This window comes from Vicia villosa, linkage group LG6 (genome assembly GCF_029867415.1).
Source record: "Vicia villosa cultivar HV-30 ecotype Madison, WI linkage group LG6, Vvil1.0, whole genome shotgun sequence".
In the NCBI taxonomy this organism is placed as follows: Eukaryota; Viridiplantae; Streptophyta; class Magnoliopsida; order Fabales; family Fabaceae; genus Vicia; species Vicia villosa.
In genome coordinates, this window is record NC_081185.1 from 133,994,795 (window position 1) to 134,016,236 (window position 21,442).

At 33.4% G+C, this 21,442-nt stretch overlaps 1 long non-coding RNA gene across 1 annotated transcript; it reads right to left on the bottom strand.

Annotated features, from left to right (window-relative positions):
• Positions 1-2,829: 2,829 nt before the first annotated feature.
• On the bottom strand, positions 2,830-5,520 carry LOC131610082 (uncharacterized). The gene is made up of 3 exons (XR_009286398.1): positions 5,242-5,520; positions 4,471-4,686; positions 2,830-3,952 (listed from the first exon to the last, which is right to left on the bottom strand). It is a non-coding gene; the product is annotated as an uncharacterized LOC131610082 (long non-coding RNA).
• Positions 5,521-21,442: the final 15,922 nt, after the last annotated feature.

Sequence of the window (21,442 nt, forward strand, 5' to 3'; positions counted from 1 at the left end):
CGGTTAAATTTTGTAAGAGAGACTAAATCGGGTTCTTTTTTTTGTGAGGGACTAATTTGAATTGTGTATTTTTGTGAGGGACCAAAATGGGTCTTCACTCTTTATTTTATTAACGGTTTATTTTAAAAATTAGAACAAAGCCTCAAATATGTTTGGGCCGACCCTACATACTTGTAATTCTTTTTAAATATCATTTCCTATCCATTAAAAATCACTATTCACACCCATTAACATTCATAATCTCACCCCAAAAAAAAATATTAGTTCAATATCCATTAACATTTATAATTCCACAATAAAAACTAAAACCCATTATTCATTAGCCCTCAAACCCTAGTATTAGTTTTCTATATTTAAATTGTTTTTGTTTGTTTAACTATATTAGTTTTCTATATTTAAGTTGTTTTTTATTAATTTAATCAGGATAAAATGCGACATGTGTGCTGATGGGTATTTTCTATCATACTCTACCCTGCGAGAAGTTTAGTTGTGAGAAACTCTTTAGCTATTATATATGTTGTGGGCTTTCCTCCTTCTTTAATTATATAATATTTATCATTTTAAAAAATTGTCAAAAAGATGATGCACAACACTATCGGGTTCATTACATAATACTCTCATCATCAAGTTGATGAAGCTTAAAGTATAAGCTACACTTGCTGCACTTGATCCCATTCATTTCCAGTTTATTATACTAGTAGAAGACCCGTGCCTCCGCACGGGTAAGTTCATTCTTATCTTAGATTATTCGACAATGTTATGATATATAATTGTTATTATAAAATTAATAAAATTGAAAATATTAAATCACCAACATGATAAAAGATAACTATAAATATGTCTAATAACTATAAATATTTACAAATATCACTGATAACTATAAATATGTACAAAAATTTTGTTGATTGAAATAAAAAAAATATTGTGGGGATAGTGACCCGTAAAAATATTGTGGGGATAGTGATCCATAAACCCTAAAATGATATAAATAATTGCTTTTCTATAATATATTATAAATATTAATTTATTAATGGATTTATAATTTTAAAAAAAAATATAAAAATATAAAAATATTAATTAAGAGTAGATTAGATGATGAGTTAATAGATGTAAAATGAAAAGTCAAATGAAAAACATTAAATATGATGTTAAGATTAATGATATTAATATTGTAAAAAAGTCAAATGAGAGTGCACTTGAGCTCATGGACAAGGCCTTAGACCCTAATAACGAAGAAGTGAAGAAAATGCTAGAGATTACTTTACTATGCACTCAAACATCAAATTAATGGACATCCATGCTGCAGCTTATGTTGGAAAACCATTGTGTTTAAAATATGATATAATGCAAAATTGCTTTTGCCAGCTAATTACTGCCATAAAATTTTCTCTTTGCTTAATAAAATGTAACAATTTTCTATGCAAAGTACATGCTAGTATTTGACGGATTTGCTGGTTTTCATATGTTTTTTAAAATAAAAGCTTAAAAATACAAGACTTTTTGAGCAAAATCCCATCAAATATGGCTTTTGGAAGTAGTTAATGTTAGAAAAAGACATTGTTCAAAATCTTTGAATGACTTTTCCATGACTCCTCCTATCTCTCTCTACAACACACATTATGTTTGAAAAAGTTGGCATACCTATTATGTTTATAGATTATATAATCACATCTACTCTTACTCTTACTCTTGGAACTCACAAAATAACAAAACTAAAATAAATCACATTTTCAAAGACAAGTACATAAAGTGATTTTTTTTTCTTCTTTTGTATAGCATACGTTTTTCACTTTATCTTTCTAATCTCTTTTCATTTCCAACCTTTTATCATCTCCATTATCAATTTAAAAAAGCTTCATAGATTGCTCATTCTCTTTCACAATAGTTCTTTTAAGAGAAATTTTAATAAAGACTGAGACACTACAAAAGTGATTGGAAATTGATATTTTCGACCCGGATTGGAGAAATGTCCACCCATACTCTTACTCTTTCAAATCTAATTTGTTATATTGAAAATCCTTCAAAATTTCCTACACGGTTATCGGTTGTCAAATAAATAAAAACAACTTGTTAGAGTTGAATTGTTAAAAATAATAAAGCTTAACATCACCAACTTACTTGTGTAAAACTAAATTCCAACTTAAACTTTGAAAATAAGTTCCAATGTTGCAAACGTAAGTTCCAAAATATTTCATTAAATAGCACCATAAAGTGGATATAACTTGGTTTAGTAAAAGAAAGTTCATTTAAAAGAAAAAAAAAACAGGAAATGATAAGCTAAGTTCAACTTTATCATGTAAGCTAAAGCTAAGTTCTAATTAAAACTTTAAAAACAAACTTCCTGTTGTAAATGTTTGTAAATGTAAGTTCGAAAAGAAACTTGTTTTAATTTCTTTTTCAACATAGCAAATTTTGGTTGACAAAAAGAACATTTGGAAGAAAAAATAGGAAACGAATATGAACAACATTTAAACCAAAATCAGTTTCACAGACAAACATTATTAAACCATTAAACTTCAAAATAGTTGAACCACAAAACCCAAAAAAAACACTTATTGGCAAAGCTAATTATAACTTAAATACTGATTCTATTCACAGTTTCAAAAGGCTCATGAAAACAACGTAATTGCAGAAGTGAAAAGAACTTAAACATTTTCTCTAATACCTCAAAGCTTAAAGATGGAAAATTCATTTCTCACTCAAACATTTTCTCTAATACCTCAAAGCTTAAAGAATTTTACACCAACAAATAGATCTAGAGAACATTTATTTTCAATGAAAGGCATGTCTACATGATACATTCTTGATATGAAAGCTAAGTTGGTCCAAAATATCCATGATGTCATGCTTGCTCAGATGCTGTTTCCACTGGTGGAAATCTCATGGCCAGAACCAGAGGTGTTGCCAACATGGATGAGAATATTCGATGATGCATCATAGCTTAATCTAAAAAGCTTCTTTTGTTGCGCAATTCAGCTCTCCATGTCTTTTATGAGGTGTAATACGTGATAACTCATTCATCATCTAAGCATGCTCACAATATTCATAGTGATCATAACACCATAAAGATAAATATCATAGATACTTTGATTGACATACACCAATCACACAGTAGACAGCTAAACAAACCTCGTTGTTGACTTCATCTATGGATAGAATGAATTCTTCTGTCGCATTAAAAATAGCATGCAAAGAGAGTACGCGGAATGGCAACCATAAGAACATGGATAGAAATGCTATTTGAATAGAGGGTAGGGGATTGCAGTTCTAGGCAAAATGTGATGATAAGTGATACCTACTTTCAATAAGTGTGTGTAATAGGGAGTGAATAAGCCAAATTTGATTAAGAGAAAAAGCACAAAGAGTGCTACTGTTAATACATCGAGAAATAAAACAATAGTAGATGTGCAGAACATCATTTAACACTACATAAAGAAGGGAAGCACATTAAACACTGCTGAACCAATTACCTAAAACAACAGCTAAGCACATTAACCAATGCTGAACCAATCACCTAAAACAATAGCTAATCGCATTAACCACTGCTGAACCAATCACCTAAAATAATAGCTAGCAAACTCAAAAGATCAAATTCTAAAACAGGAACAAACCAAAACCATCATCAATCTTTAGGAAAAACCGACTTCAAACAGCAAACGAATCACCCAGACCACAACTGCAGATTATAAGCACCACCGCATATTTACGACTTTTTGATGAACACCACTACAGAAAATTTCAACAGCATTAGGATTCACAATACCTGCAGCCATGATTAACATCAGCCCTCTATCCTTGTTCAGGAGCTATCAATTGAGGTTGATATCCATCAAGTTGAGTTATAAGCTTCCACACATTATCTATTGAAAGATTCCTGTCAAACTGCAGCCTTTTTAAAGCGGCAGGGAGTTGATTATCAAATGCATTATATACTTCATCACCACCTGGTCACCTGCGGAAATAGCCGGATAGGAGAGCAGATTCAATTAAAAAGGCAATAGAATTCAAACAATCCACGATAATAAGTCTATCCACTATTCTTATTTAGGTAGCCCAAGTGTTAAAGTATATTAAAAAATCATAAAACAATACATTGCTTTTATAATTTTCTGCTTCCACAAGCTTTTTGATTATGAACATTGGCAGTACAGGGTCTGAAACTTGACTCAGAAAGCAAACTTTTTATTTAAAAGTTTGTCAAGCATTGAAGGGTAGATTAACGGGTTATCCTCATTTGCCTAAAAGGTTAAGATTAATGCATGAGTTAGTTAGAAACATGGGATGCTGAAAACTAAATGCATTTTATAGTATAGGAAATTGATTTAGAATGGGAACATATGAGACTCACTTCCCTCATGATAGTCCTTAATGCCACAGTTGTCAAACCAAGAATGGGATAATATATCGGATAAATAAGAACTGAAATGGTATAATATATCAGATAAATATGGATGTATTGACTGAATATACCTGTGTTTGGTCTGCACAAAGCATGAGTAAGGATCACAATATTTGGGCCAACAACACTGTCAGAGGGTGTAATTCATTAGTTGGGAACCATAATGATCCCATAGAGTACATTTAATGGGTTTTCCAGCTGCATCACTTAGAGCAATGCTTGCAACGCTTTTTTGCCATTATCAGGTCTCTGTGTTCTGATAACTTCATATTAGCATCCTATAACATCTAAAAAAGAAGGAAAAAGCATAATGAGAAAAAAAATAAAGGACCATTATTTGAAGCTGTATTTTTTCCATGAATCTAGTAAGTTGTATTAGAACTTCCTTCCCATTCACTTTCTGCATCATAACAAACGAAATGTGTCAGGAAGGTAAAAATTCATAGCATTGCATTATCAAAATGTTCATGTAAATCAATGATATTTCATTTGTAAGAAAAGACAACACAGTTACAAACAATTCATTGTTACTAAGCATTCTAATTTTCTCGTTTAAACCGCATACACCATCAATATCAATATTAAAAAAAAAACATGTTTCAATTTCTAAAATCATAACAGACCCACAAATAATACATTTTTAGATAAATAACTCTTTTCTAAAGAAATCAATATTGGACCATTTTCTCACACAAATCTTTACTTAAATTTACCTCATAATAGAAAGAAGAAGGAAAAGAAACTTGGCATTTGCAAAACAAACCCATAGCATTTCACTGGAATGGTGAACTAACCATTAAACAATAAGATCTAATAATCTAATAATAAGTAGTGAAAATTACCGAATGAAATAATGGAGAGAACAATTAGAGAGACCCGTGACACTTTGGTCCAAGTCTCACATCAACAGCAAAGCTTATAGGTTTGTCAAACCTTGCTGAACCCACATCACCATCATCATACCCAGGCAACTCATTTCCAGAAAACCTCTTGAAAACACTTTTTGCAACAAAAGAAAAACAATTAAAAAATAGAAATAACCAAAAACCCTAAAAAAATCAAAACTTTATTTCAGTGTTTCAGTGTTTTCGTTGTGCTCTGACTGAAAGTGAAGAAGAAGAACATAAAGGTGAAATATTATTTCGGTGTTTTCATGGAAGATGAACAACAAAAAGCAATTAATTGTCATGAAGTTGAATTTGATGTTGAAATACGGAAAACGACAACAAACCAACTAAAACTTTCAAGCTTTGATAACAAAAAGTAATGAGTTGGAGGAAGATGCCTAAAGCTGATGCAGAAGGAACTTGAAGAAGGTGATGAAAGCAGCGGCTGCGCTAGGGTTTCGGGAGAAAAGAAAAAAGTATATTTTAATTCTGACCAATGAGAATTGAACACTTGGGGAATCAAAGGATAAAGTAAAGAGTTATTTTGTTAATTACAAAAATGTCCAATTAGTAGTGTAATTTATTTTTGTGAGAAGGGTATATTAGGTAGTTTGGTCAATCTAATAATAATGGGTAGATAGTAGATAGTAGATAGATAGAAGTAGATAGTAGACTAAGAATTGCCCTTTATCGTAATTTACTAATTGAATTAATTCCAACCAATAAAAAGAGTCCTTTTGTACAAGTGGCAATCAATTTTTTCAAATTCTCTTTTCCCTCTCATTCTTCTCTATCCACCCTCTTTCCACACTTTTGTCATTTTCTACACTCTCTCACTATCTCTCTCATTTTCTACACTCTCTCACTATCTCTCTCTGGTTTTCCCTCTTCCCTCTCTAAACCCCACAAACCCTAACACCTCTCATTCTTCATAACATTATTGAATCCTCCTATTTCCATGTCTTTTTCCTCTCACTCTCAGTTTTCTCTTTTCCCTCACCTTGTCTTTCTTTCTGGTCTCCACTCTCCCGTCTTCTCTCTTCCGTCATTTTCCGCCGACAACAACTTTTCTGTTCTATCTCCCTTCCATTTTTCTCTTCTCTTTTCTATTTGGTTTTGAAATCCTAGCTATGCCGAAAATATCTCTGAAATGGAACACGAAGAAACCCCTTCTCATATTTCGAATAAACTTATGGATGGGTAGCGTCGGAGGGTGGTGGACAATGAAAAACTTGGTCGGAGGTAGTAGAATCAGGAAGCGTGAGTTTTTTTTCTTCTTTCCGCGATTTTCGGATTAACAGTTTAAAGATTGTTTTCTTTTCTTTTCTTTTGTTTTTTTGTTTAAAGACAGTTTAAGGGTGAATATCTCTAATCCTTTATTTATTCTTTTCTTTTGTTTTTTTGTTTTTGTTTTTTTTTTCTTCCACATTTGATTCTCTAGATATGTTTGAAAATATATTTATTTCGTGAAATGAACAAAGGATTCTTTATTTTGTGTCTTTCTGTTTTTTTGGATTTATATTTCGGTGATCGTATTGATGAATTTTGAAAATAAACAAATTTTATGTTGGATTCAGGTGAGTAACTGAGTTTATTATGTTTTTATTCAAGATTAATCTTATTTTTACTTTAATGATCAATTTTCCTTTAATGATTAATGTTGTACAATAAAACATGTGTTCTTTTGTTCTTTACTATTTTGTTCATATGAATCCAATGAATAGGCTTGAGGCTGTTGAAGTTAAAAGCCCTTGTGGGATAGCTAAAAATGTTCTAACTGTATTACCTTTGACTGATGCTTTGGTGATGGTTTTGTATAAATGACATACCATACAAAGCTTTAAGAGTGCTCCATTTCATATTGGAAGCCAAATGGATCACAATAACTGGATTAAAAGATCAACTTTAACTGTTGCAAGCTCCATATCATGCTCTTTATGGTTCATACTGTAGGTGAATTCATCTATAAATTCTGAGTTGGTTATGTGTGTAAATTATCAAACCAAAATCAAATACAGACATTGTAAAAAAACATTAATTGAAAAGATTGAATTATCAATCCCATTATTTACTCTTATAGGCAATCATAATTGTAGTCAGAATTATATTTCAACTGGTACACTTGTGTTTGTAAATTTTATTTCAACTGCCTCTAACTTTTGGTATTAGTGTATTATTAGTTTTTTTTTGTATTAACAACAAATCATGTTTTGCTTGCAGATAATGGAAGCTAGAGCAATGTTAACTCAGGCATTAGACATAAGAAGAAAGGAAAAGAAAGAACCAGACTTAATCAACATTCCCTCAAAAGAGGAGGAACTAAGAACAACTTCTTTCTGTGCCAAGAAATACTCAACTTGAATCAGTGGCTCTTCAGACATTTGTTGTTGAAGAGCAAGGTAAGCTTCGTTTTTGCGGTTTCGACATTATTACGGTTTCACATCAACTTATGATTCTGAGTTGGTTTTGGTTTAGCATCACTAGACCACAGTGTTGCAACTTTTGGTCACTGTCTTGCTTGGAGATTGCAATAATTTTGCAATTCAGTGGAGTACTGCTTCGTATTCGAAGCGGTGTAGGATCGCTTTGGCTTATGCAGCGTTGAAGCTGAGTTTTGCGCTGAGAGGTGAGAATGCCGAGACTTAGGCTGGGTGGAGCAAGGCTAAGTAGTGACAAGTGCTGTGAAAGGGATTAGATTAGTGATCCAATAAATATGATATTGCAGTTATGTCAGGTCTGTATAATCTAACATGTCTTTGGCTTTTTTGTGCAATTTTAAGTGATCCAGATAAAACGAGAGACTATGACATAAATGGGATGCGTTACGAAAACGATTACAATATCATTGTAAGGAATATTTGTTTTTATCTTACAAGAAGTGTGTTTCAAAAGAATAGGTATAGTGTTGTGTTATGAGTTAAGTTATCTGTGTTTCCTAGACACATACAAACAGACAAAGAACAGTTGTTTGCTGCTTCTTTGAGTCTGATGTTGGTAACTTTTTTTTTGTGTAGGTGAAGGGATGAAAAATGATAATGTTCTTTTGTTTTGGCAAGTCAAGCCGATTGTATATGTGTTTCAGGTGATAATGCTTGCTTAGTCCTGGCTTTATAACAGAGAATTGAAAGTAGGCATGTATTTTATTAAAATGGTGATAAGCTTCAATTGATTCATCTGCCATCGCCTTTGGATATACACTCTCATGAGAAAGATAACCAATAACAAGCTTCCCCCATTACTAAGCAGAATTTATAATCACCTATTAATAGAAAATGCTGACACACGTAAAACCCATACAAGTTACTTTCTTTCAATGTACTATCAGTGTATTTGGTTATACACTCTGCATCTTCTTTTTGAATGTCTTAGCCATCAATGATGCAATTGCTGTGTCTGAATACAAGCATATGTAAGGATGACAAACCAATGTTTTATAACCAAATTTAGATCTTATGAGTCTTGCTTTGGTCTTTCTTTGTTTTGCTGATAAACTTATTCCATCTTTATGACAATTATTACTTATTTCCAACACTTCATTTGTCACTTAAAATTCAGTACTTTTCACAAAAGCAAGAATAAGTGGCTTTGATATATGCAATTATGTGGGAGAATATTGGTGGTGCAGCATAAAGTAATTACGTGACAATATTGGTAGTAAAAAACAATATTGGTAGTAACATTGCCCAAATATACATTTTCTCAATGAACTTTTCCTTTCTACAAGGCAATATAATTGAAATGCACAAATATTATTTTGAAAACATAAAATATAGTCTTAACAGAAAAATACAATATTTTATAGTTAATAAAAAAATTCATTGTTAATTTTTTTTTATGAAATTAAATAAAATTCCATTGTCATGCAAACAATTAATTTTCCATCTCATGGTTCACTATCAGCACAATATTTTATTTTTTTATATAGTCTATATATATAAAATTCACTATCAAGGATGATGTTTCACATTAACATTTCTAAGTATATTCCTAAAAATCATTCACATTAACATTTCTAAGTATATTCCTAAAAATCATTAAAATATATGTGCTTATGTACACTCATATTTATTGTTATTTCAACGTCAGCTTTGGTTAATAATTTTCACACTTATGCAACAAACTAATTGTTTTACTATGACCATTCAAATAATTGGTCAAATAACTTTTTTCTAATTCCAAATGCACTATTTAAGTATTACATAAATTCTTATTATTGTATTTCTATACTTTTTAGGATATTATCAAATTCTTGAAGTGATTTTGTTTTGAAGTCATTTTGAAGACCATTTCTTATCATTCCTGTTCTATTTCCTTTTTGGTATTTTTATATTACTGCTCTGTAAAACAATGTAACTAAATATTGGTCTCATCTATATTTTTGTTATAGTGAATTTAATTCAATATTTTTCATTCTAAATGTTTAAGGTTTAAAATTTTGTTTGTACAATATTATTCACATTAAGATATTAATTACCCGTGCGGACGCACGGGTCTTCTACTAGTTTAGGATAGGGGTGTTATCGATATTAGTAGGTTTGTTTTTTTCTTATGTAGATTTTCAGTTGAGTAAATTCCTTACCTTTTTGTTATTTGTGAGATCACCTACTCAATATAGGATAAAATTTTTAGGTGGTTTATAAGATATAATTATTTATCAGAATCTTAGGGTGTTTTTTCAATCTTTTCTTTTTTTAGGAGATAGGATTAAGTATAGGAACAATTACCTTATGGTTTGACATGCGATTATCTGATCCATTAGAAAAACCCACAACAATGTAATTCTTAACAGAGTCACAATAACAGCAAAAAAAAGTGGACGAGCAGAGCATTTGTATGGCTTAGAAATGGTGTTTGAGCGGAGAAAAGGAGAACTCTTACAACTACACAAATTGACTTCAAAATCTTATCTTCTGTGTTCATTACTATAGTTTTGTGTGCATAAAGTTAAATAAATAAGGGTTAAATACGTTTTTAGTCCTATAAATATGCGACCCTGCATTTTTAGTCCCTATAAAATTTTCCTTCAATAAATGATCATTCAAAATTTTTATGCATGTAATTTCAGTCTCCGCTATTTTCTAAAATTTTAAAAATTGTTTATTTACCCTTTAATTTTTAAATTTTTGAATAATTTTTTTTATATATGATTAGAATACTGTAAAATATTGAGCTCATCTTCACATTCAAGATGAGTATATGAGAGTTCACATTTCTCTTTGTCCTTGCTCAAGTTCATCTTCTTCTTCTCTCTTTTACCATTTCGGTTTCCATCTTAAAAATTAAGATGGTTAGGGTTAGTTAATATATTAGGAGTTAGTTGATGTATTAGTTAGTGTAGTTAGTTCGTTAAATAGGACTAATGTGCATATAATTCACTATGATTTCTTTATACGATTTTATCTCATGAGTATTCATGTGCTTTCATTCTCTCTTATGAATATAATATAATTTTTAATATTAATCTATATAAACATAAGTCAAATACTTATTTAAATAAATTCGTAAAAAATAAATTATAAGTTAATCGATTGGTCCATCTTTTTCCACTTCTACTTGTCCTTATAGAATTATTTGAAAAAAAATATTAGTGGTTAAGCACTTGATTAGTATCCTTGTAATTGAAGATATTACTCATAATGGAGTTTTATATTTTGACAGGATCACTCATAAATCATAATGAAATTGTTAATCATTCCTTTCTACACTTCCAAAGGCTCATTTCAATCTTCCATAACCGCCCAAATAAAATATTCATGGTTTTCCATTCGGTTATATTAGTACCACACATTTTCGTTTCTTAATACATCATGAGTGAAGTCGTGGAGAGTGGAGACTTATCTTACCTTTCCGGCTAGCTATAGCTAGTAAAGGAATTAGGTTAAACTAAATAATTAAGTTAAGTGCTTAATTTATTTAATAATTTTTTTAATTTTTATTTTACAAAGTACAAACTCTTTGTATAATTAAGCTATACCTAGTAATGAATAAGAAATGATCAGAGAACGGAGGTTGCGTGATGCAACATTGGACTTGAACTTTTGGTTCTATGATGAATAGGTTGACCTATAACGTTAACACTACAGCGCTCAAGTTAGTATGTGAGTAAGAAGAGTTAATGAAGTTTGAATTTGAAATTGCGTACCTCAAGAATGACACACTTTTCATTTATATAGTGGAGCAGTTATAACTTATAACCATTTGTTACTCTTTGGGTGTATGATGCGAGGAGCCGTGGATGCATCTTAGACTGAGATCTCCTACGCTCTTCCCTAGAGTAATACCCCTACTCTGCAAGCGTTTTATCAAATTGTTGATTAGGCAATGGTCGCTGGCCATTTGGCAGGTCTAAATAGTTCACCCAAGCCCTCGTATTTGCTTAGTAGTGCAAGGGATTTCGCCGTATTCGCTTGTTTGTGTAAGCCACATCCTGACTTGAATTGAAATTTAAGAGGTGATTGGGAATTTGCGCCTTAAATACGCCCCTACTTCAAACGTCTTTTTGTAGGTTCTGTCATAATGATCTTTGGAAACTGAAATATTCTAGTGTCTCCATGAGGCCATATGGAGCGTTGATAGTGATTATTACTTTTTGGAAAGTCTACATGCGATCTATGAAGGGTCGGTTATATGGTTCTTTGAGATGTTACCTTTGCTTCTTTATCGTTTGTATTTCTATAACATATTTTCTTTCCACAACTGGCAAAAAGTAGCATCGACCATGAGTTAAAAATCACAAGAAGGTATTTCCGCTTCTTGGGCTGATCATGTGATTTCCACAAATGCCTTTACTTTGGCTTGAGAATGTAGCCTTGACAGAGCTTTTATGGATGTAGGTCCTTGTTCAAATTTGGTTATACTGACCCTTGAGAAATACAATAGGATTTGTAGTGAGTATGAAGGATGTTCCATTCCTTTCGATGTGTGTACCTTCTCGATCTTGTGTCTTTGATTTTCCTTCAATAGTTTCGAAATAGTGATTTTGAACCGCCTAATGATTTCTCCTTCGCAGCTAAGTCATGTGATTTGGCCGTTCGACAAGATGTTTCAATACTGGTGTGAATATTAGAGGAAAAACCCTCTTTGTTCCTTTCCTTCAATCACTTCAAAGTGCAACATGGTTTAGTAAATCAGTCACAATGTAATGGCCTGATCACATTGGCACAAGTTACGCGCTGTTTCGAAGTGTTTTTGGGTAGACTGAAGAATTTTGAAAGTCAGTTATTTTTAGTCATTCCGCTCTATAAAGTGGCTCATGCGACAGTATGTACCATAGTGGTCAGGCAAGAAGACACGTGTACCGGTCTATTTCATAAGTACTAGAACAAATGTCATTTCTTGACGGGGAATAGACCATGCATCTACAAGGAGAGTGACCTGTCCAAAGATGAACTTTATTTGAAAAAACGATTAGTCACCTTCGTCAGAGGGTTGGGTCACTTCAGAGGCGTTATTCTTTGTGATGAAACTTCAAAGAAACGATTGAGATGACTTGTTAAGACCCGTTTGCTGATGGATGCCCGTACCAAGGAGGAGAAGAAGAAGGTCATTTTTTGTGAGATTCTAGTATTCTTTCCCTTACCTTCATTTTGGTCATTTATAATGCTCTTAAGTTTGGGTAACTGGTATTTCCAAATTCGATGAATAATGAGGAGGAAATCTACCAACTAAGACAGAAACTCTCCATCTCCCTGACTGTTTCTAGTCCTTCAAAGACTTCAATGTCTGTCAATGTTCCTCCCACGACTAGTGCAACAAAGATTTTGTTTCATCCCTCTCAATTGGATGCTTGAGGAGAAACCTCCTCAGGGTCTGTTAAAGGCGGTGGTATCCTTAGTGGTTCCTAATGAGAGTCATGTATGTTAGCTACTCTGGCTCTTGTCTTCTTGGCTAGCCCGGGACCCCGTATTCCAAAAGAACAATAGGTGTCAACATTGGAGGAGGATTTCTCTTACCTTGTCGACCTTATGGGTGAGGCTCCCGAAAAGGAGTTGTCGAGTCTGGCATAGTCATACAAGGGCAACACAACCAAGCAATAACCAACTTAATCTATCTCAAATCTACTATAGTTTAACATGGCCACCAAAATTTTGGTTTTAGTCAAAGGAATAATATGATTGAATAATTAGACTTTATGATTGCGTTTCAAATTTATAGCACCACTAATTAAAGACAACAACCAAACATGAAGCACCATGTATCCCAAAAACATAGGGAACAATCATGCACTACCCGCGTTAATAGCTTAATGAGACAATTTTCTATAGATCACAATGCTATGTCATGTAAAATAATTTCATCTAGAAATACCACTCTTTGTAAATTTCAAACAACTTTTAATCAATCAAACAAATTATTTACGCACTTTACCGTCTTTATTTTTACTTTTTTTTTTTCATGCAATTTTTTTTAATAGTTTAGCTTCTAAGTCTGTACTAACTAATGCTCTTTGGAGTAATTAAGCACAATTGAAAGTCATAGTTCCCTTTCTCTAACACAATTGATTGAAAAAAAAAAATCACTATTAAAATCTAACACCAGAATCTTTACATAGTAAAAGAAACCAAAAAGAGAAGTACAAACAATACCAAATAAACCCATATACAAGAAAGAATGAGCCAACCAATACTAATAAGTTCCCAATCACTCTCCCACAAAAACTTCGCATTGCCACTAACCGCAACAACACCATGGCCTAAGGGAACAACACAAACAATCTGCATCACAACAGTTCCAACACAAGTAAATTGAAAAACCTTAACAGATACGGATACCAGAAATAGTCGCAGCATATGCTGCCAAACAAACGATCAATTGTTATTAGAGAACAATACTAGTTTTGTTTTTGAGACAGGAGACCGTAATTGAAATGAGATGTATAAATCTACATTTGAGTTTGGGTATTCTTTTTCGTATGATATACTATACTTTGATAATTCATTCATGTTACTTTTTTTATTTTAACTCATGTTGAAAATTTTACGTAGTCAAAAAAAAAAAAAAACTTAACGTAACAACTAAATAAACATATGTTTTTACATAATGTATATAAAGTAGTAAAGAATAGACCAAAATATTATTTTATGATGTATTTAAATTTTTTAACGTGACATGGTTTCGAATTTTTTAACGTGACATGGTTTCGAAGTTCATACATGAAAAGTGACTTTTTTTGTTTTGTTTTGGAAAATGTGTTTTTTTCAAAATGATATTTTTTGAAAATTTCTTCACCCACCTCCTAACCTTCTTGGCCACCTCTGGTGAATTTACCACAATACCCCTAATTTCGGAAGTTCATTTTCGAAAACGTATTTTTTTTGAAAAAAAAAGGTGTTTTCGGAAATGTATCTCCGAAAAAGTGTTTTTTTTAATATAAAATATTGACTTCGGAGATGCATCTCCGAAATAAAGTTATTTTTCAGAAAATGTGGTGTTTTCGGAAGTTCATCTCCGAATTCACCCCCCTTGGAGGAATTCGGAAATGTACTTCCGAAATATTGTCTGGACAGAAGAAAGATGAAAAACAAGAACGATTCGCTTTATTTAATCGGGTGAAGATTACATCGATCACATTACATAAGATTAAAGTTACATATTGTTAAAGACGGGTAGGTGGGGATGAGTCAATATTTTGATAACGTCGTCCGCCGATCTTTGAAGTTTCGCGTCCAACTCGATCGGGCCCTTCGAAGAAAATCGGTCGAACGTTGTCCACATAACCGCTAAATCTTCGTCGTTCTTGATCTCAAAAGGTGTGAATTCAATGGCTCCCTCGTCGTTAAGCGATGGCGAGCGGTACTCGAGCTTGACAACCTTTCGATTCTCGGGATAGCGCAAAAGCGTGTTGAGTGACGTTATCAACTCCGCAAACGGCGTGTCGCGCGAGAAGCGAAATTGGAACGGCATCGGGTAGCCGGTGGTGAAGTAGACGAATGCTAGGTGGGGGTAGGTTTGTGTCATTTGTGTTTCTAGGTGTGAAGAGGATGAAGAAGAGTGTGTTGTATTTATAGACTTATTGGAGCAATGATGGCCCAACAAACCTTATCCTGCCTCAGGAGACATTTCGGAAATGAACTTCCGAAAATAGGAGGCAGACAGGCATATTTCGGAAGTTCATTTCCGAATTATGCAGAAACAGACATAAATTTTGCATTTTGTTGATTGCTTAGTGTGTTGTGTAAATTGGACAAATGGAATTCAAAATAGACTTAAATTACACCATGATGACATAAAACATACTTATATTATATATGTATTGAATCGGTCCGATTTTACATGATAAACAACAATACATACAAAAATGATCATTACAAACAAAAACGATCTGGAACAAACTAAAATTCACCGAACCAATCGGTGGATCCTAAGTCCAAAATAGGTACGTTCTTCGACCGCTCTCTATTTTGCTCGCGCTCTTTGCTCATCATTTCTTCAAACTCCGCCATTCTCGAAACGAACGGATCCGGCCAAGTCTCCGCCTCATTTGAACGATGTGTCGTCCATTGACAAGAAGTAGCCGGTATAGGACAACCCGGTTTCAAAAACACTTGAACGAAGTGCCGCGATCGTAGATACCCGATGCATATGATGCGGCCCGACGCGTCCAACGGCGGTCGACTATGAAGTGGAAAGAAAGTCTCACTTAGTCCAAACCTCGTCAAATCGACGCACACCATATTATATGCACTTGCTATTAGATGACCCATCTCGGGGAATGACATCCACTTCGAAACCAGAGCGATACCGGTAAGTGATGGAACAAGTGCATCATGAATTTTCGCAAACTTTTCTTGATTTTCATATAGTCGGCCGTAGATGTCCCGATACGAAGTCAACTCCGCAATGAGTTCCCGTCGGACTAAAGTGTGATTATTTTCCCCTTTACCGAGCAAACCCGCAACGACCCGATATCCACAATTGTCGTCGCCTCCAACATCAATGATGTTATCGATATATTTGTGCATAAAAAGTGGCATCTCATCAATGTAGACAATCGGTGATTTTTTGATCGGCGGTGTGCGAGGTGGCTTCGAAATACGGGCTCCTTTGTTACCACTACACTTGGACTTCGGTGTCGGTGAATCCGGGAACGATGCATCAACATGTTCAAAATAGGAAGGAGATCGTTTTGTTGACGTGTCATCTTGTATAATTTTGGACTTTTTCGGTGCATCTTTCGTCTTAACCGGTTGAGATGGCGGTTTCAAGTCGGTGGTCTCCAGAAATGCGATTTTTCGCAATTGCTCTTTTATGTGCATTTTGGTGGTGTCATCCGCTTTAGCAAACTTCTCCATTATCACTTCCAACTCGTCGGAGATGGTGATTTTGGAGTCATTTTCCTTCGGCGGGGCAAAATCATCAAAACGAAGTTTCTTCCAATGGTCGGCTACCTCATCCATGCGTATTGGTGAATTCAACTTCTTCTTTTTTGAAATTATACAAGCACACGGAAGGCCGTATGTAGTTCTAATGGTACACCCACATAAAGAACTATCCGGCCCCGTGGTCTCCGACCGCTTCGCTTCATGAAACAAAAAATTCAAACCCGTCCGGGATATGTTGTAAATCAAATGGGAGAATAGAATTTGGCCCTTATACCGGTGTTCCATAACCGTCTTGCTCCGACCGAACGATGTTTGAATTTCATTGTGTTGATTTTGGAGCATTTGGTTGACGGTGTCCCATCCGCGACACAAATCTCCCTTGCTATCACCCAACCACCTCTTGAAGACCGCATGTGCGGATTCAACTCGGTTAGTCGTGGTGCAACCAAGGTGTCTAACTCGATTTGTCCAAGCGCACACGACTTTTTCTCTAACTTTGTCAAGAATGGTGGATTCGACGTAATGACAAAATGTCTTAATGGAACCACACAAAGACCTAAAGTGTACCAATTTCTCGGTATACACCTCTTCGGAGTGTGCATCCAAAATTTCCCTCCATGCCGACATTATCCTTTCAACCACAACACCGGCTTTGATAACTTTACATTTTTCATCCGGCCTATCTTTTGTCCCAACCGCGGGTTTCAACTTACTTCTCACGTTGCAAGTTATGTGATACCGACAAAGTAACACGGTCGATGTCGGGAAGACGGTATCAACTGCATTCATCAAAGCATTGTCCCGGTCGGTGACAATGACGTTTGGCATAACCTCTTGATCAACTAACAAAGACTTGCAAATTCCCAAGGCCCATGTAAAGTTTTCTTCTTTTTCACACTCCAAAAAAGCAAACCCGACCGAATAAGTCTTGTCCGTCGAGGTCACACCGACTATCTCTAGAAGAGGAAGCCTATATTTGTTTGTCTTGTACGTCGAATCCATGACTAGAACGGTTGGAAATGTGTTGAACAATTTGATACTTTCGGGATGAGTCCAAAAAATATCACGCACGGTAACTTTGTCCTCGGAGGTTCGGAAGCTTGAAACATAATTGTTATCGCCTAGTAGTTTCAAAAGTTGTTGCATTTCCGACCGAGAGCCCATATTCAAAACCTTGAGATTGTGTCGTTCATTGTAAACTTGTTTGATATTTGAAACGTTATCCGATTTCTTATGCTTCAAATCGGCAAGTATGTTGCGAGGCGCCACTTTGACTATCGTTAAGTCCGATATCACATTCCTCTCTTCGCGGGACAAACGACACGTCATTGGATGTCCGTGTAACTTGACATCCAAGGCATGATTATGAATTCCACAAATTACGGTTAACCGCCACAAATCATCAACCCTCCGAGTAGCACGCAACTTAAAAGGACACCCGCACTTTCTCGATCCCGTGTCGTCGTGTTTTAGCACCCGGTTTGATTGTACATAACTCCCACCTCATTCGCAATTCAAAACAACGAAAGCTTTCCGCCTACTATTTCCGTTGTCCGACCTTAAAATAACAATTCCAAATCCAAGTTTACTAGCTTCGTTCCGAACCCACTCAATCAATTGTTCGCGACTACCGAAGCTCCGATCATTTGTAAATTCTTGCCGAACATCAACCGCATTGATCATAGGATTAACGTCGATAACCGGATCGTTATTAACGTTGACAATTGCCGGAACTACTGCGTCATTGTCTTGCACAATGTTGTCCGGATGCACCATACCTAACAAATGAAAAAATTAGCAAAAGTTGGCCAAAACAGTTTTTTTTTAACTGTCAGGGCATATTTCGGAAGTTCATTTCCGAAATTTGTTAGGTATTATATTTCGGAAATGAACTTCCGAACCATATCAGTTTCAGCATAAATTTGTTGAATCAATGTAGTGAAATAGGGGATGAAATGAGAGATGTTTACCTGAAATTGTAGCTTTCTATGCTCCCTTTAACGTGATCAACGGTTTGAAACTTGATTTTAGGACGAAAAATGGATGGAGATTGATTGGGTTTTGAAGAGGGTTTGGGGAAGTTTTGGAGAAAAATGATGAAATAGTGAAGGAGGGAAATTTGTATATGCAGCAATATTTTCGAAAATGAACTTCCGAAAATATGCACGGTTTTTGAATTTTTTTGACTTCGAAAATGCATCTCCGAAGTCAAAAAAAATTCAAAAAAAAATAACTTCGGAGATGCATCTCCGAAGCAGGGACAGTTTTAGGTTTTCGCTGGGGGTCACCCCCATAGGGAGGTGGGTGAAGAAAAAACCTATTTTTTTTGTGTCCTTTACCATAAGAGGAATGTTATGTAACTTTATGTTGGAACTAAGTTTAACACTAAACCATATATTATTGTTTACAAATGAATGATATTTTATTATTATTATTATTATTATTATTATTATTATTATTTAATTTTAGATTATAAAAAATAATTAGTGACATTGCAATTAGCCTCGCAACATATTTTCTTCCCACGAAACTCTACATCTCTTCTACAGTAAATTCCTCTATTTATTAATTCTTTATAGTTACTGAATCTTTAGAAAAAATACAAATAAATTATAAGTAATACAAAGTTGATTAATTTGTGTATAAAATTGTTTAATATAGTTTAAATGTTGGTTAATAAGTTCCCAAAGTTGGTTAATTATATGTAAAACACATGTTAATACAACTCATGTGTTTTGGTTAATGAATTTCTATATATTAAATTACAAATAAAATAAAGTTTGTTATTTGTGTATAAAAAGTTGGGTAATACAACTTAGAAGTGGTTATGAATTCTCAAACATAAAAATAAACCAAAGTTCATACATAATAAAGCTCTATTTAAAGCTATCAACTTTCAACATATTTTATATTAACACTATAAATATGATTGAAATCAAGCGATGGAAGTTAATGGTTGATTTTGGTGTCAATGTGAACGATAGAGATTGAAATTGAGTGATGGAGGTTGAGATTGTTGAGTTATTTTTGATGAGAAGAAATGAGAGTATGATTTTGATTTTATGAAAAGGAGAGAGAACAATCTTTTACCGGAAAAAGAGAAGAGAAAGAGAACAATTCCAATGGAAAAGGAGAAATAAAGTGTGTGATTTTGATGGAGGAGAAAGAGAATGGTCATAAGATTCAAATTAAAATGACAAAAATGTTGGTGATTTTAGTATCATCAATGCATTTTGGTAGTAATGTGATTTACTATAGGCCAATGCAATTATGCGTTAAGTTTGAAACGAGTTAGGGTAGTGCGGAGTGCACGCTCGTCGAGCCAAACGCGTAATTGAATATGAATAATAGAAACGGACATAACGTTTCGTTTGAATAGTTGCACCCGTTCCCAACGGACATAACGATTCGTTTGAATAGTTGCACCCGTTCCCAACGGACATAACGATTCGTTTGAATAGTTGCACCCGTTCCAACAGACATAACTGTTTTCCGAAAAGGTGTGTCTGTTTGTTTCTATTATTGGTCTCCTATATAAGGAGTCTTTTGGTCTCAATTTGGATACGAAATCATATACTTCCTCTACATTCTGATCTGTTCTCCATTGTCAGAAACAGATTGATTCTTCAAGAATTATCCCCGCAAAGATTTCGTGAACCCAGACAAGTATAGGGTCGAAATACTTTGTTCGGAAAATGAACGAACACGATTCTTGAAGATATCCAGGATTATCACACCTATATCTAACAAAAAATACACTTAGCATAAAGTGAAAGTATCAAATCTATTGTATTTAGGAACAATAATAAAGAATTTGGTGTCAAATTTAGTATCAACATAACATTTCTCTTACCATAATTCTGTTATAAGAAAAATGATTTTTGTACCGTTGTGTTTTCTCTTTAAAAGATAATATCATAAAATTATATAAATAATAAAAAAGTTAACATTCTAAGCAACTTTCTTTATTTCCATAATTTAACTCAAGGGTCTAATATTTAAGAATAAAATTATTATTAATTAAGGTTACACAATTTGGTGTTACATAGGTTTCATAATTGTTGTTTTTTTATCACTTTTAGTTGTGTCAAATTATTTATCTTTTTAAATAATACATGTAACTACTTTATTATACCTACTCTTAATAAAAAAAATTAATTAATATTTACTTTATTATTAAAATTTGCACAATTAATTATCTTAAAAAAATGTAAATTTTATATGGATACTGTTATGGATTTACATACAACCAATCACATTTTTTTTATCAATTAAAAATTAAAATAAAATTGTCTCTCTTCTCCATTAAATCAACCACTTATGACAATTAAAAACGAAATTAAATTTTTAATAAATGTCCATTTTCTTACTTTTTTATTGGTTGTTCTTAAAAGTATGGATTTAGATTCATATCCATGCAAATATTTTTCTAATTTAAAAAAGATGAATTAATATTTTCTCATTCGTCAATCTCTAAAAATAATATATAAAAATAATTAAATATTACCTTAAAACCCTAAAGTGATACTCATTCTAACACATTTTATGTTCTACAAATGTAATGTGAACACAGATAGTTAAAAAAAGAAAATCTAAGATGAAAAATTTTATGTTCACGTGTGAAAGAAATATAAAAATTTCAAACTCAAATGAATATTAACTTTGAATGAAAAAAAAGTAAGAGTATATATATATACTATACCGTATGATACTGTATGAGTCAACAACATACATACACCTGTTATAACAGAAAAAGCAAGATCACTATAAACCTGAAGAGGTTCCAGGAAGGAACGGCGTCGTAAAAGCCATACGAATGAAAAGTTTGACTGAGT